The sequence below is a fragment of the Microtus pennsylvanicus genome, chromosome Y, assembly GCF_037038515.1.
Source record: "Microtus pennsylvanicus isolate mMicPen1 chromosome Y, mMicPen1.hap1, whole genome shotgun sequence".
NCBI lineage: Eukaryota > Metazoa > Chordata > Mammalia > Rodentia > Cricetidae > Microtus > Microtus pennsylvanicus.
The window spans coordinates 40,004,941-40,020,303 of NC_134602.1; positions in this window are offsets into that span (position 1 = coordinate 40,004,941).

The window sequence follows — 15,363 nt, forward strand, 5'->3', positions numbered from 1 at the left end:
GTCATGGCACTCCAGTCCACTGGCTCTCTCTATTGTGTCTCCTGATCCAGATCCAGGTTGATTACATAAAGATATTCTGTATCTTCATTAGAGAAGTGAGTACTGTGAGTCAAACTGCCAAAAGAAAGAAACATTAATCTGTGCAACAGCACCTATTAGAAATAATTATCTTTAAAAACACATATGGACAAAGAGGATCTTTGCCATTTGAGTGGACTGAGAAATTCGACATATTTAGCAAACATAGAGTGGAGAGAATACCTGACATTAACCGTCCCCCAGCTATCAAATATAGGAGCTGTTAACAACATAAATTTTGGACCCAGAGTAGATTTGAAAGAAACCTTTCTTTGACTACAGAGGTCCTAGTTGCTTCCTAAACATATTTACCAAAAGAAAATATCTTGGCTCTCTAGATTCCAACTTCTGGAAATTCGGTTGAACAGTTGTGGAGCCCAAGAGCTGAACTGACCTCCTCAGCCACCGTGAAGATAGTAAGCCCACCTTCAGAGAAGACCAGTGCTTCATGGGGAACAGAGTTGCCACCCCCAACCAAAGCTTTGTGACATCATCAAGGCTCTACTTATGTCATAAAACTCCTCCTAGCCAGGATTCTTCCCTACTAACCCCCAGAAATATCCAGCATACAGGTCCTAAAATGCTGCTCATTGAGCCCCATGAAGACCCAAAATAAAAACCCCAATCTTCTTCCCAATTACTTGAGTCATATTATCCAAGTACCTCAACCCCTTTATGTGTTTTTTTTTTTCTGTAAAATAATTTTTGGTCTGAATTCACAACTCACATGAATGTTTTTTTTTCCTAGCTCCAATGTCCTCATTGGTTATTTTCTATTGATTTTTCCATTACTTCATAATAATAATTATCAAACTTTCCACTTCTCTTCCTCCTCCCACATTCTTCTTGCTCCACAAATAAACCTCTCCACTCAAACACCAGTCCAAATAGAGGGAAGAGTACTTTGAGCTGTGGGAAGTCCAAGCCCACCCTTCATCCATCCAGATTTAGCAAGGTATGCATCCACAAAAAATATGATCACAAAAAGCCAGTGTATGATATGCAGACAATTGCAAGTGCCATTATCTTTGGCTTCTCCGTCTGCCCCAATTGTCAGCCACATTCAGAGCTTCCAGTTTGATCCCATGTTCTTTCATTCCCAGGTCACTGGATTAGTTGAAATCCCCTTAGTTCAGGCACAATGTCTCATAGTGTGGACCAAGCCCTTATATTCCTGACATCCTTGCTCTTTTTCTCCATCCATCTGCTCTTCCACTGGAGCTTTGAAGCTCCATCTAGTTTTCTGATTTTGACCCTGACTTGATCTCCATCATTTGCCAAACAAAAGTTCCATGGTGGTTTTCAAGATCGTCAGTCATCAGTCTGACTCTGGGACAAGGCACACATAGTTCCTAGGGACATGTCACAGTGCGGTCAAATTCTCCTTTATGCTTAAGTACCTAGAGAGGGTCACCCTATGGCCTTCTGAGAAGCACTCGAGAGATATCGATCTTGACATCACCAGAATGGCCCCATAAATTGAGATATCATCAGTGTATGTGCATTAACTTGTGTGTGTTTGTGTGTGTGTATTTAAATCACAATAACAAATGGATTGTAATATTGTAGTTTCTTCTCATCTTGAGAAGAATAATTGCTACAGAAACACTCTCACAGTAATAGTAAGAGTGTACACTATCTAAGAAAGGAGAAATAACTGGCGGAATCCCCCACGAGTTAGGCTCAGTGTCCCAGGAATTACGCCCAAGGAAAGTCAATGAACTCAGTGATGGAAGATAAAACCCAGCCTAAATAAAACCCTAAATCATTTAGGTGGAACATGAGATACTCTTACAACAGTTACAAGTGGTCTAAAATGCCTGGACTGGAACATAAGGGGAACACAATGACGTGGAGCTGAGAGTGCATGGCAAAACTGATTGGATCTGGCAAAAATTATGTAAGCATACCAAGGAAACCACCAGTGGGACAAAACCCTAAGAAATCTGTATGACAACATATCATGTTGAACATAATGAAATTTATAGACAAAGGAAAGATCTCAATTATGTCACTGTCACACAGGTGATGATGAACCAGTTCCATTGTAGAGTGACTCCCTGCTGTGTTTAAGATAACCTGTCAATTCTGTCTGGTCAGTTACAAAGAAATTTGCATTAATTGCACAGATTAACTATCAGCATCATTTACTGCACACTCAAAGGCAAGGCAAAGAAATCATAGACATGTTGTTGAATGCTGATGATGTTATTGGGAGTTTTGATGGGTTTTTTTCTTAAAGGGAAATCATCGGTGACTCTCATGCATAAAGCAGATCCTTTCTCTGTGATGTTTCCTGAATAGCCACTGAGATACCAGCCCATTGAGTTGTGGTCTCTCTCTCTTTTAAAAAGCAACTTCTACCTTCAGCTTGATCTCTTGCTTGAGCTTCCCTTCCGGCTACTAGGCTCCTTTTCTGATCCTGCAGAGGGCTTTTGTCAGGGATTGTGATCTCTAAGTTTTTCCCCTTTCAAGAACTAATCATTCTATTAATCACAATTCTAAACTGCTGTGGGAGTTTGTTTGTGACTTATGCCTTCACATGTGATACAAGCGACCTGTGTGTATAGGGTTTTCTCTCTGTTCATGTGGGGAAGGCATGGTAGCAGGAGTAGATGGCTGCTCATTCTCCGTAAGGAAATCAGTAAACAGTGGGGACCAAGTACAAGGATGTCCTGAAATATTAAGTCTTGTCCTTTCAAGGCCCCAAAGCCTCCAGCTAGGTTCAGGGTCACGACAATCTCCAAAACCCACCGAGCATGAAGTATTCAGAAATAGAAGCCTGTGTGTGCCATATCACATAAATTCATCGTGAGTACACCAATCTGTTTTTTTTAATTCTAAATTATTGTGTCCCATCAGAACGATCTATATTACCAATTAACCAAATTTGCTGCATCTTTGGTGTCCTAGAATTGCTTTAAATTGTTGCTGGGACAGTCTTACAAACCTTCCTGTGCTGTTATGAGAACTTAAGGGGACAGCACTTATTTCAGAAATCAAAGGCAGTTGCGTTCAATCCTATGGTTAGCTGTTAGCTAGACACTGGAAGGATGGATTTGACTAAGAAAGGGAGACAGCATACATGGAGGCAGGTAACCTTTCCTTTGCAAAATGACCCATTTTGAGGCCTTACTTCAGGCTCCTCTCTTCTCCTAATCTTGGTTTTTTTATTAGTTTAGGAGAAGAATTAAAACTCCATTTACAGTATCTGTGAACCCGAATGAGTTAAGTATGTGTGACCAACTTGATGTCTGCCTGTCTGTCAACAGGGCCAGAGTTCAGGGGCATCTGATGCATAGCACAGGGATGTCAGCCATCAATCTCTGGTCCACCTAACTCTACAGCATTAGAGTTGTCCTGGTTGCTCTTCTGATCTTCCTCATATGATCTCCATCCACAGAGATGTCAGAAAAATCCTCCCCTGAGAGTGCAAGTTCTTTACAAATGAAAGATTATACAACAGAAGACACATGGGAGATTTATATGGGCAAGCTGTTGAAAGGATAAAGTGACAGAAGAAGTTTATTGATTAATTAAAGAAAGAATCCGCTTCAGCTGATAGGTTAGAATATAGGTAGGTGGAGTAAACAAAATAGAATGCCGGGAGGAAGAGGTAGTGAGCTCAGAAAAGCCATGATCCCCTCTCCCCGGCCGATGCCATAGCTCTGCTCTCTGAGGCAGATGTCGATGCAGCCAGCCACCATGTCAGACATGCTGAATTTTTCCTGGTAAGTGCACCTCGTTATACTACACTGATTATTAGAAATGGGTTAAAATGCTGAATCTAATGGGCCAGCAGTGTTTAAAAGAATACAGATTTTGTGTATTTATTTCAGGCATAACCTTCATGCGGCCGTGGAGCTGGGGACACAGCCTCGCTGCTCAAATAATTACAGAATGTCTTGCAGCCTTGTGGACAACTGAATCCACTGAAAGCCTGAGAAAGCTTGGGAAAGAGTAAAGCATGTTTTCTTGGTAGCAGGGATTTCTCGGTCTGCTCTGCTTGCTAGAAGAAAGCAAGGGCTCTCATCTAAAAGAGGATTGCTGACTCAGCTTCAGCTGCAAAACCCTGCAGCCCTTAAGAGGTCCTGCCAAAAAAACATTTAAATGGTGTTGATAAAAGCCAACTGAATGCTTGTATGTTTTCAGCAGTAGCAGGGAAAAAAAAACTGTGTTGTTTTAAAATGCCGGCTTTCTGGGCCATCCTGCCTGGGCAAACTCTGACTGTTTGAGGAAGGAGGGCCAGCTACAGAAAGAGGGCTTGAGTGTTGTCTGTGTCAGCCTCTTTGATGGCAAGGACCTTGAAACACTGTAGACTTGTGGCACTGAATGCGGCTCTGTTCGGTACCTCAGCCACAAGGTTGGAATGGCAGAAAGCTAAGGAATGGGCTACATCTGGCCAGCAAAGCCACGGCTTTAGTCCTACTGGGATTGCTTGGTAAATGAAAGACTCATGTGGTCAGAAAAACAGAGAGAGAAATAGAGTAAAGAGAGATTCAAAGACAAAGAAAATTTTTAAATGATTTACAGTGTGTTAAAAATATGTGCAGGCTAAAATTTGAAGTTCTTAAAGTTAAAAAAAGGAAGAGAGTTGTTGGGTGTGGTAGTACACACCTGTAAACCCAACACATGGGAGGCAGAGGGAGATTGACCTCTGTACCTTCAGGGTGACGTAGCACACGCCTTTAATCCCAGTGCCTTGAAGGCAGAGACAAACAGATCTTTGTGAGTTCAATGTGTAGTAGCATACACCTTTAATCCCAATGCCTGAAAGGCAGAGAGAGGCAGATCTCTGAGACTTCAAGGACAGACAGGTATACAGAGTTATTCCAGGTCAAAGATACAGAGAACCTGTCTCAAAAGTCAAAAAATAAAAAGGAAAAATGAACAAAATAGAGGTTAAATTGAAGTGCACAAAGATGGAAAATTCACAGCGAATTTTGATATTGTATGCTATTGTGCTCTTTTTGAATCATTTGAATTTTGAGGCAGTAGCAATAGCTGCTAAAACATGTTTCTTTATAAAAGCTGCTGAAATAATACAACATAGATATTTTGAAAATGCCTTGACTTTGAAATTTGGATCTAAGGACATGATGCTTTGGAAAGGAGTTTCTGTTTTGTTTTCACAGAGGGTGATAGTCTGCGGATGCCTCTATCCTAATATGGTAGGATGGACCACGCCCTACTTAAAGGTTGCTGTGAACACCTTTAAAAAATTGCTTCGCTCAACTGCCAACTGAGATAAATCAATAATGATGCCACCATTCAGCAGGAAGCATTTTGGAGAGAAGAAACTGCACCCACGTTCCCAAACATGGCTTATAAACGTTCTTTTACATTTAAAGTGGGTAGTGATATAGATATGAATATTTGCATTAGTATAGATTTTGCTTTACTGATAGAGATTTTAGGTCAATTTTGTTATATGTATATGCATTTTTGATCTTCATTAAGGTATTGTGATTGTGTAGTTCATTTAAAAATATAATGTATATAGGTTATTAATGGATAATCATTAATAATAGTCAAGTTTGTAGTCATGTTAGTTAGATTTTCTAGCTACATAGATATATATATTTCAGTCAGATAGGCATTATTCATAACTCTCTAGACTACAAAATAGGCTATTTAATGTTTTAGTACCTTAGGGTTTTTCATGACAGTGAGACACTCTACTCTTGGCAGCACATATCTACTTCAGGAAGAAGATGGGCATCACAGAGGATCCTTATGGAGTTTGATAGCCATTTGGGGAAGAAACTGCTCTTGCCTGGATTGTTGCATAAACTGTACACAGAAAACACTCAGAGAGAGGACTACTGAACTTGCCTAAAGGTGAGATGATCTTTTCGTGTTCCTGATTCAGGAAAGGGTCAGCAAAACATTCTTCAAGACAAGCAGATAGTGACTGCCTTTGAAATTTCCTGCTTCATGGAAATGTCTGCTGGAGACTATGGGCCTATTGGCTGATGATGGAAACACCAACAATACAGAGGAACTTTGGGTGACTGTCCAGGCAGCGAGATGTCTCTGTCATTTCTAGAGTTTGAAAATGGCTTACTTTTTGTTTGCTTAGGTAATACTGTATTATTCTGGAGTCTCTGATGGAGTTGAAGAATAGATAGATAGTTATAGTTTTCCATTGTTATGATAAAAGATAAAATAGATATAGATATTGTAACTGTAATTCTTGCTTGATAACTGTTTTGTTATATGTAATTTTGCTATGTTAAAGTTAAAGATTCCCTTCTTGTTTAAACAGAAATAGGAGTAATGATGGAGTATAGGTCATTGGTTAATTAAATAAAGAAACTGTTTGGCCTGAAAGGTTAGAACATAGGTGGGTGGAATAAACATAAGAGAATGCTGGGAGGAATAGGAATTGAGCTTAGAGATGCCATGCACCTCTCCCATGGGCAGAAATGGTAGCTCTGCACTCTGAGGCAGATGGCGATACAGCCATCCACCAGGTCAGACATGCTAAATCTTTCCTTCTAAGCCCACCTCGTGCTGCAACATACATTATTAGACATGGGTTAAGAGGCTGAAAATAATGGGGCAGGCAGTGTTGAAATGAATAGTTTTGTGTTGTTATTTCAGAGCATAACCTTACAAGGTGGCCCCATGGGGATGCAGCCCTGCTGCTCAAATTCTACAATCAAGGGGGAAATGGAAGAAGGGAAGAAAGAAGAGAGAGAGACAAGGAAGAATGGATGAATTCAATCATTCCTTGGAAAAATGAGTGAACCAATGAATGAGGAGACCTAGTAGAAAAAAATGTGCTGCATTCCCTCAGAGAGTCAGGTCAAATTAAGGATTGACAAGGTTTTCCACTAAGGAGGAGGCTTATTCCATTTTACCTTCTTTGTGCTCCAGGCCCACCCACAAGAGTGATGATGAGGACAGGGAGAAGAAGAGGAGAGGGTGTACCAGAATTCCCTGGTACAATTTCTCACCCAAATTGTAGCCAAATCACCTGACCTGGGACAGCTGATCTACATGCTGGACCCTAACTCCCAGTTTGACAACTCTCACATTTTAACCAAGTTTGTGAAGATGACGGAACCAAAAATAGCCCAGTTACAGGATGGCAGGTTCCTTACAGGATGGGAGTCAGACATAAGTACCATACTGGTATTTGGCGGTTTGATGGGTGTGTGGGGTCTTTTCCAGACTCCACCTAGCATCATGGATTCCCTACTTTACTGATATTATGGAGTTCGGTGCATTCATCATATGTGTGCATGTCACACACTAGTGGGCATCATATGTACATGTTTATCCTGTGTGTGGGTGAGTGTGTTCATGAGTTTATAGCCCAAGTGAAGGGGTTAAATCAGCTCCCTTTAGAGGGCGGGGTTTGCCTCAGGCGAATCCCTGCCAATAAAGGGTGCGCGGAGAGGTGGCTCGCCCCTTTTTTGTTCCTCGCTACCTGTGCTACGCTGGAACTTTGGTTCAGTAAGTTTAACAATAAACTGGTAAATATTCTTTGATATCTGCATTGCCTTTATTTTGTGCGGGAATATCTGGCGCCTGCCCCGTGTGGCTTTGCCGAGAACCGGCCCCGAATCGGAGTCTCTTGCACCCCCGTTCGCTGCGGCGGTCTCTCTGGGCACGCGCGGAAGAAGTTGAGATTCTGAGCAGTCTCTCTGGGCGCGCGCTGAAACAGCTGAGATTCTGAGCGACTCGATTTTCCCTGCTGCTTGTTAGAGTATCAAGCAGTGAGTTTGATATCGACAGAGCCTTTTTAATAGCGCCTAAGCCTCTGTTCCGAGCCGCCCCGGCCAGATTTCCCGTGCCCGCCCGCCGGCGCGCGCGCTGCCTGTGTCTGCTGCTCCCCGTCCCACCGCCGCCAGCGCTCAGGTCACGTGACAGCGGCCTGAGAGCCCCGGCAAAAAATACTTATCAGCCTGGTGTCTGTTTCAATTTTGTTTTTGAGTCGTTTTATTTCAGATTTAGGACACGTGGATTCAACTGGACTCTTTCGCCACCACTGGCAGGAACCAGTTATTACAGGTAAGAGAACTTTTTCTTTTCTAAATAATGTCTGAGAACGTGACCGCAGCCTATTTCAATAGTTCTTTTGAGTGCACCATTTGGGAGATCTTACAAGAGGTGTCTACCACACCACATATATGGATATTCCTGGGATTCTTAATTTTCCTTAGCACTATTTGGTTTGATAATAGGAAAATGATCAAATCTCTTAAGGCAGAGGTTGAACGTTTGAAAACTATTGAGAGCGACAACAATCTTCTCAAGAATCAGTTTGAAGTTCTCCAGGAAGAAAACAAATCTTTGTTTAACATGACTTGGTTAACTGAGCAAAATCTAGAAAAAGTACAGGTTGATGTTAAGGAGAAATTCATTACTATGGAAGAAGGAACAGCTGAATTAGATCGTAAGTTTCAGCAGTCCCTTTCTGATGTTAAGGAGAAATTCATTACTATGGAAGAAGGAACAGCTGAATTAGATCGTAAGTTTCAGCAGTCCCTTTCTGATGTTAAGGAGAAATTCATTACTATGGAAGAAGGAACAGCTGAATTAGATCGTAAGTTTCAGCAGTCCCTTTCTGTAGGAACTGAAACGTTAACTGAGAGAATCAAAACTGCTGAATGTGACAATCGAATTTTGTCTAAAGCTTATGACAGATTGGCGGAAAGATTGTCAATACAAGAAGGCACGGTTTATGCCATAAAAATTATGTCCAAAGATGACAAGTTATCTCTACTGGACAAATTTCATACTCTAGAATCCTCAATGAAGGCTTTAGAACATAATTCTGGGCAGGAGATTCAGACATTACAAAAAGCAATGGTGAATAGAATTGAAAAGATTGAGGAATTTCTAAATTCTGATGAAGAAGAGCAAAGGGTAGAAAGGCAAATTTTAACTACATCTGTGGATAAATCCCTCCGGGAAAATTTTCACAAAGCTCTACCTACAGCTCTACATGCCTTTCCTGTAATAACAACAGAAAAGGTGGTTGGTTCCAGAAACCCTAGGGTCATCAAGGAAGATACATGGGAGCCTGTCCGTATGAATGATCTCAAAGAAATTAAACAGGCCATCATGTCTTTTGGGATGCACTCCCCTTTTGTTAAAGAGATGCTAAAATCTTGGGCCACAACAAGCAAAGCAACCCCCTTGGACTGGCTCCAGCTGAGCTCCGCGGTCCTTGAGAGTGGACCGCAATTAAAATGGAAATGCTTATTCAGGCAAGAGGCTAGACTTTTAGAACAGCAGGAAAAGGTGAAGGGAATTGACGTTTCCCTAGATAAAATTCTAGGTGAAGGGCTCTTTTCAGACCCTCAGGAACAAGCTAATTTGGATGAAAACATACTCTCCATGTGTACTACAGCAGCCTTAAGGGCTTGGGACAGAGTACAAGACCCAGGACAGAGAATGGAATCATTTGTCACAGTTAAACAGGGTCAGAGAGAACCCTTTAGTGACTTTTTACAAAGATTAACTAAGGCTGTACAAATGGGGATACCTGACCCAGAAGCAAGACGTATAATAATTGAGTCTTTGGCTTACGAAAATGCTAATGTGGAATGCAAAAGGATCTTGAGGCCTTTAATGTTCAGATCAGCGTCCTTGGAAGAATGGGTCTTGCATACACTAGATGTTGACACATTTGACTATGGCACTGAAGCATGGGTAGAAGAAGCAATTTCCAATGGTAAAAGGAGACACCAGAATACCAAATGTTTTAATTGTGGCAAAATGGGTCATATGAAAAGGAATTGTAAACAACGGGTTTTCAGAAATAATAATAATGCGTCTTCTAGAAATAACAGGAATAGAAGGAATCAGCCTTCAGGTTTATGTAGAAGATGTGGGAAGGGCAGACACTGGACGAATGAATGCAGGTCTACAAGAGATAGACAAGGCAACCTGATACAGATGGGAAACGTGAGAGGGGGGGCCTCTCAGGCCCCCATGGCAAACATGGTTCAGACATTCCCAGTTTCTGCAGAGAACATGCCTCATCAGGACAATTAGAAAGCCACATGCCTACTGTTACAAGCAATAGTAATCAGAAAGATGAGTTACGTGTGTTTTGGCAAACTTCTATAAATGATCAAAGACCTAAGCTGAGAGTGTGTGTAAATGGCATTTTTATTACTGGCCTACTGGACACAGGTGCTGATGTAAGTATCATTACCCCAGAATCTTGGCATCCATATTGGCCTCTTCAGAATGTAAATGTTCAGCTCCTGGGAATTGGAACCCTATGTCGAGTAAGGCAGAGCACGAGATGGGTTGAATGTATAGGGCCTGAGGGACAAATAGGAAAATTAAGGCCTTATGTAGCCAATATTGCAATGAATTTATGGGGTCGTGACCTATTACAACAATGGAATACTCAAATTAACATTCCTGCTATTTCTAGAGCCCATATTTCTGAAAGGAATATTAAAAGTTATTACAAAAGGACAAAACCGGCCATTAGGGCTGTGCAGGAACAAGCAATTGATGTCCCTTCAGAAATACCAACAGCCTTGCCTCTAAAATGGTTGACTGAGAAACCAATATGGACAAAGCAATGGCCTTTAGCTGAGGAAAAGCTACAGGATTTAGAACAGCTGGTACAAGAGCAACTAGATGCTGGACATATAGAAGAATCTACCAGCCCTTGGAATTCTCCTGTATTTGTGGTTAAGAAAAAATCAGGTAAATGGAGAATGGTGACAGATCTCAGGGCCATCAACAAGGTTATTCAACCTATGGGCCCTCTGCAATCTGGAATTCCGTTGCCCTCTTTATTACCAAAAGGATGGCCTCTCATAGTTATTGATTTAAAGGATTGTTTTTTCACTATACCTTTGCAAAAAGAAGATAGAGAAAAATTTGCCTTCACAGTGCCTACTTATAACAATTCTCAACCTTCGAGGAGGTACCACTGGACCGTCCTCCCCCAGGGTATGTTAAATAGCCCCTCCCTGTGCCAATATTTTGTGAACCAACCATTGCAAATAATACGCAAGAAATTTCCCAAATCTATTGTATACCATTACATGGACGACATATTGTTATCTGATTCAAACATAGATACCTTGAACAGACTGTTTGAAGAAATACAGATACTGTTACCTAATTGGGATTACAAATTGCTCCTGAAAAGATTCAGAAGGGAGATTCTGTTAATTATTTAGGTTATAGAATAGGTTTGCAAAAAATTAAGACACAGAAGGCACAAATTTGGAGAGATCGCTTACGGACTCTTAATGACTTTCAAAGACTGTTAGGAGACATTTCCAGTTTACGACCAACTATTGGGATAACACTTGATCTAATAATTCATTTGAACAAGACCTTGGATGGTGATAAAGATTTAAACAGTCCCAGAGAATTAACAGCTGAAGCAGAAAAGGAACTGACAAAATAAAGGCAATGCAGATATCAAAGAATATTTACCAGTTTATTGTTAAACTTACTGAACCAAAGTTCCAGCGTAGCACAGGTAGCGAGGAACAAAAAAGGGGCGAGCCGCCTCTCCGCGCACCCTTTATTGGCAGGGATTCGCCTGAGGCAAACCCCGCCCTCTAAAGGGAGCTGATTTAACCCCTTCATCTCCCCCTTTTGTCTAAATAAGACACAACTAAACCAAATATAACTATAACAATAATAACAAATGATAAATATAACAAACAATATTGAGAGCAAAAGTTTTGCTAAAGAGTAACTACAATTAAATAATCTTCAACTCCATCAAAGATCTGAGAAGGGAGTAAATATTACTTAACAAAAAAGAGATATCCAAAATGTGCAACAAATGACAGAGACAACTGACTGCCTGGTCAATCACCCAAAATCTCGTTTGCAATGTTGAGTCAACCAACTTTGGCTAAGGCCTAACATAACTGACATACCATTCTCAAATGCAAGGAACTTTCTTAGGATTATCCTACCCTGTCTTGGCAAGATAAGACAATCCTGTTTATATCTTAGTCAGTAGTTGAGGTATGGGTTTTTCTTAACCCAAAGGCCAGTTCTGCCAGGAAGACAAGCTCCCAGTGGAGTGTCTTTGGTGCTCAACGTTCTCTCGGGAGTAGAGTGGTGTTGCCAGGAGTAAATTGTGTCTCGATGGCACAGAATTCTAGGTTAGGTTAAAGGCCATTTTCTACAGCTCTTCAAAAAGGCTGAAGATTATACTATCTATACTGAAATTAATCTCTATGTATCTAAAAGACCTGATTAACCTAAAAATAATATGACAAACATGTAATTCTCAATACCTATCTAATTTGAAAACTAAGGGAATAAACAATTGTGCAATGTATGAAGACAATGATCTTCACCTGTAAACAATGTCATTACTTATCAAATGTAAACAATGTTATTACATAAATAGTACCAGAGGTAGAAATGTACATTGTGATATGATAGATGTATCCATACAATATAAGCATACTCTTATACCAAAATAGAGGTAGGAACACTCACATTCAATATTCAATATATCAATATACAAGAAACAGTACCAACATAATTTTCTAAAAACAGTAAGTCACAAATACCAATCATCCCATCAACCCAGTTAATCCCCCTTTTTTTTTCATCCCTAATTACATACAATATCTCCCCATCCCCTCACTCCTAAACCAACCACTAAAAGATGTCCCTAACCCTGTGGGCAAACTCTGTTGGGAGAGGGGACGTCGTCCTCTTAGATTGCTTCTAGCTGACATGGGGGCGACGTTCTTCTTAGGGGCCCCTGTGAAAGCAAACGATGGTAAAATTCCCAAATTAACCTTTGACTTAAGAAAATTATAACTAGTCTCTGTGTGTTTCGAGAAGGTCCGGCCAGAGCGTTGTCAAAAATGTGCATCATATGAAATTGTCTCTTGCAGTTGGTACTAAAAACAGGTCTAAAATTAGTGCTTAAAAAAAAAAATTCATGACGTCATAAAAACCAGATTGAGTTGATGTTGTGGGGCCCCATCTTCATCCTGGAAACTTCCAAAATTACTGTAGGAAAATATGTTGCTTGTTATGGGAAATTTAAACATTAACAACAAGGACTTATACTGACATATAAAGAAAGACACAGATGTGAGGGAAGGCAAAGAAAGTTTATCAAGTATAAAATTATTCTTATTCTGTCCCATTTCATGGCTCCTGACCTGAGACAGAAACTTTGAAATACCTCTTATCAACAGGCTTGGAATTGAAGAAGGACTGAGCCATAGTCCAACTCCAAAACCAGCTCTACACATTTATAAAGAAGTGTTCAATAAAACATATAAATATATATATATATATATATATATATATATATATATATATATATATAAAATCAATACTTACAATATGTATAGAATTTTATTGTTGATGTTTAATGGGTCGTAACTATTTTCCATCCATCAGTAATTAAATATTCAGGGTCCCTCAAATTCTTTGGAGATGAATATTTTCCTGTGGAGATAAGAAAAGAACCCTGCCCCCATCCTATTAGTAATCCTTACCATCTGTACGTCGGTCATCCTTGTGAATGAATTGTTATTTATCTTTTCCAAGTGACTTCCCTTCCTCAAACCGAACCTTTATTAATTTTGACGGTATCCATAATTTTTCCTCACCTGTGGAGATAAGAGCAAAACCCCTTCCCCAACGCAGCACATCTCCTGGCTTCCATTGTGAGGTCAGTACATCCTTGAAATAAACTGGTTGATTTAGTTCAGCAGACTTTTCCATTATCCAATGTCTTTCTGCAGCCGTCGTTCCCTTCTCGTTAGCGTTGAGAAAATTCAAGGTTAACAAAGCATTATGTAACCTATTTCTAGGGGTGTTTTCCACTCCTTTCTGTTTGTTCAACATATCCTTTATAGTTCAATTTGATCTTTCTATGACTGCTTGACCTGTAGGATTGTATGGTATACCTGTAACATGCTTGATATTGTAATGATCAAAAAACCGTTTCATCTTCCTAGAGACATAAGCAGGACCATTATCTGTCTTTATTTGTGTAGGTATACCCATGATAGCCATGACTTCTAATAAATGAGTGATTACTGAATCAGCTTTTTCTGAACTTAAAGCAGTTGCCCACTAAAAGCCTGAATAAGTGTCGATGGTGTGATGAACATACTTCAATTTGCCAAATTCTGCAAAGTGGAACACATCCATCTGCCAGATTTCATTTCTATGAGTGCCCTTTGGATTAACTCCTGCTGGCAGTAGCGTTTGGTTATAGAAAGAGCAGGTAGGGCATTTCTTCATAATCTCCTTAGCTTGTTGCCATGTAATAGAAAACTCTCTCTTCAAAACTTTGCTATTAACATGATGTTTTTTATGAAATTCAGAGGCTTGAAGCACACTACCAATCAATAATTGATCAATTTCTGCATTACCTTGTGCTAGAGGACCTGGCAGACCCGTATGGGATCGGATGTGTGTTATGTACATAGGGCAAAGCCGGTTCCTTACAGGAAGGGAGTCAGACATCAGTACCATACTGGTATTTGGCGATTTGATGGGTGTGTGGGGTCTTTGCCAGACTCCACCTAGCATCATGGATTCCCTACTTTACTGATATTATGGAGTTCGGTGCATTCATCATATGTGTGCATGTCACACACTAGTGGGCATCATATGTACATGTTTATCCTGTGTGTGGGTGAGTGTGTTCATGAGTTTTATAGCCCAAGTACTACAGAACATGATCAATGAAAGGGAACACTGTTTTCCAGATATGGCAGGGCAATTATTTAAATGAACTGACAAGGGTTGGATGGCATGGATAAGACCTATGAGAGTTCAAGGCATACCGAATCCAGGCATGACAAAGTAGGTGGCAGACAGAATTCTGGCAAAACTATTAGGTAGCTTGATGTCCAACTTACTGGAGAAGAGCAACTGAGCGGAGACACTTTTCACTAAGCAACATGCTCTAGTGGAGATCAAACATCCTTTGACTTACAGCCAGTACGAATTAAACCATTCATCAAATGAAACCTAATTTTCTCTGATTTTTAGTATACATTTGTGTCCCTTCCTGATTAATCTACTCTTTATCCTCTTAAGTCCCAATACCTCACGCTGATATCGGTCACATCTTTCCATTTGACATGGTTTTCCCTCAAGCTTCATACCGCCCCGAGATCATACAACTTTTTGTCCCCTCTCCACTGCTTCCTTGACAGCCATCTTGTCCTTTACCACACCACGCATCCCCAGTCCTTTACTCTCCAAGGGGAAAAGACCATAAATCCTGCTTTGTTTTGAGGCATGTATTTCTGTGATGCCCCATCCACCAAACACAATCCATCA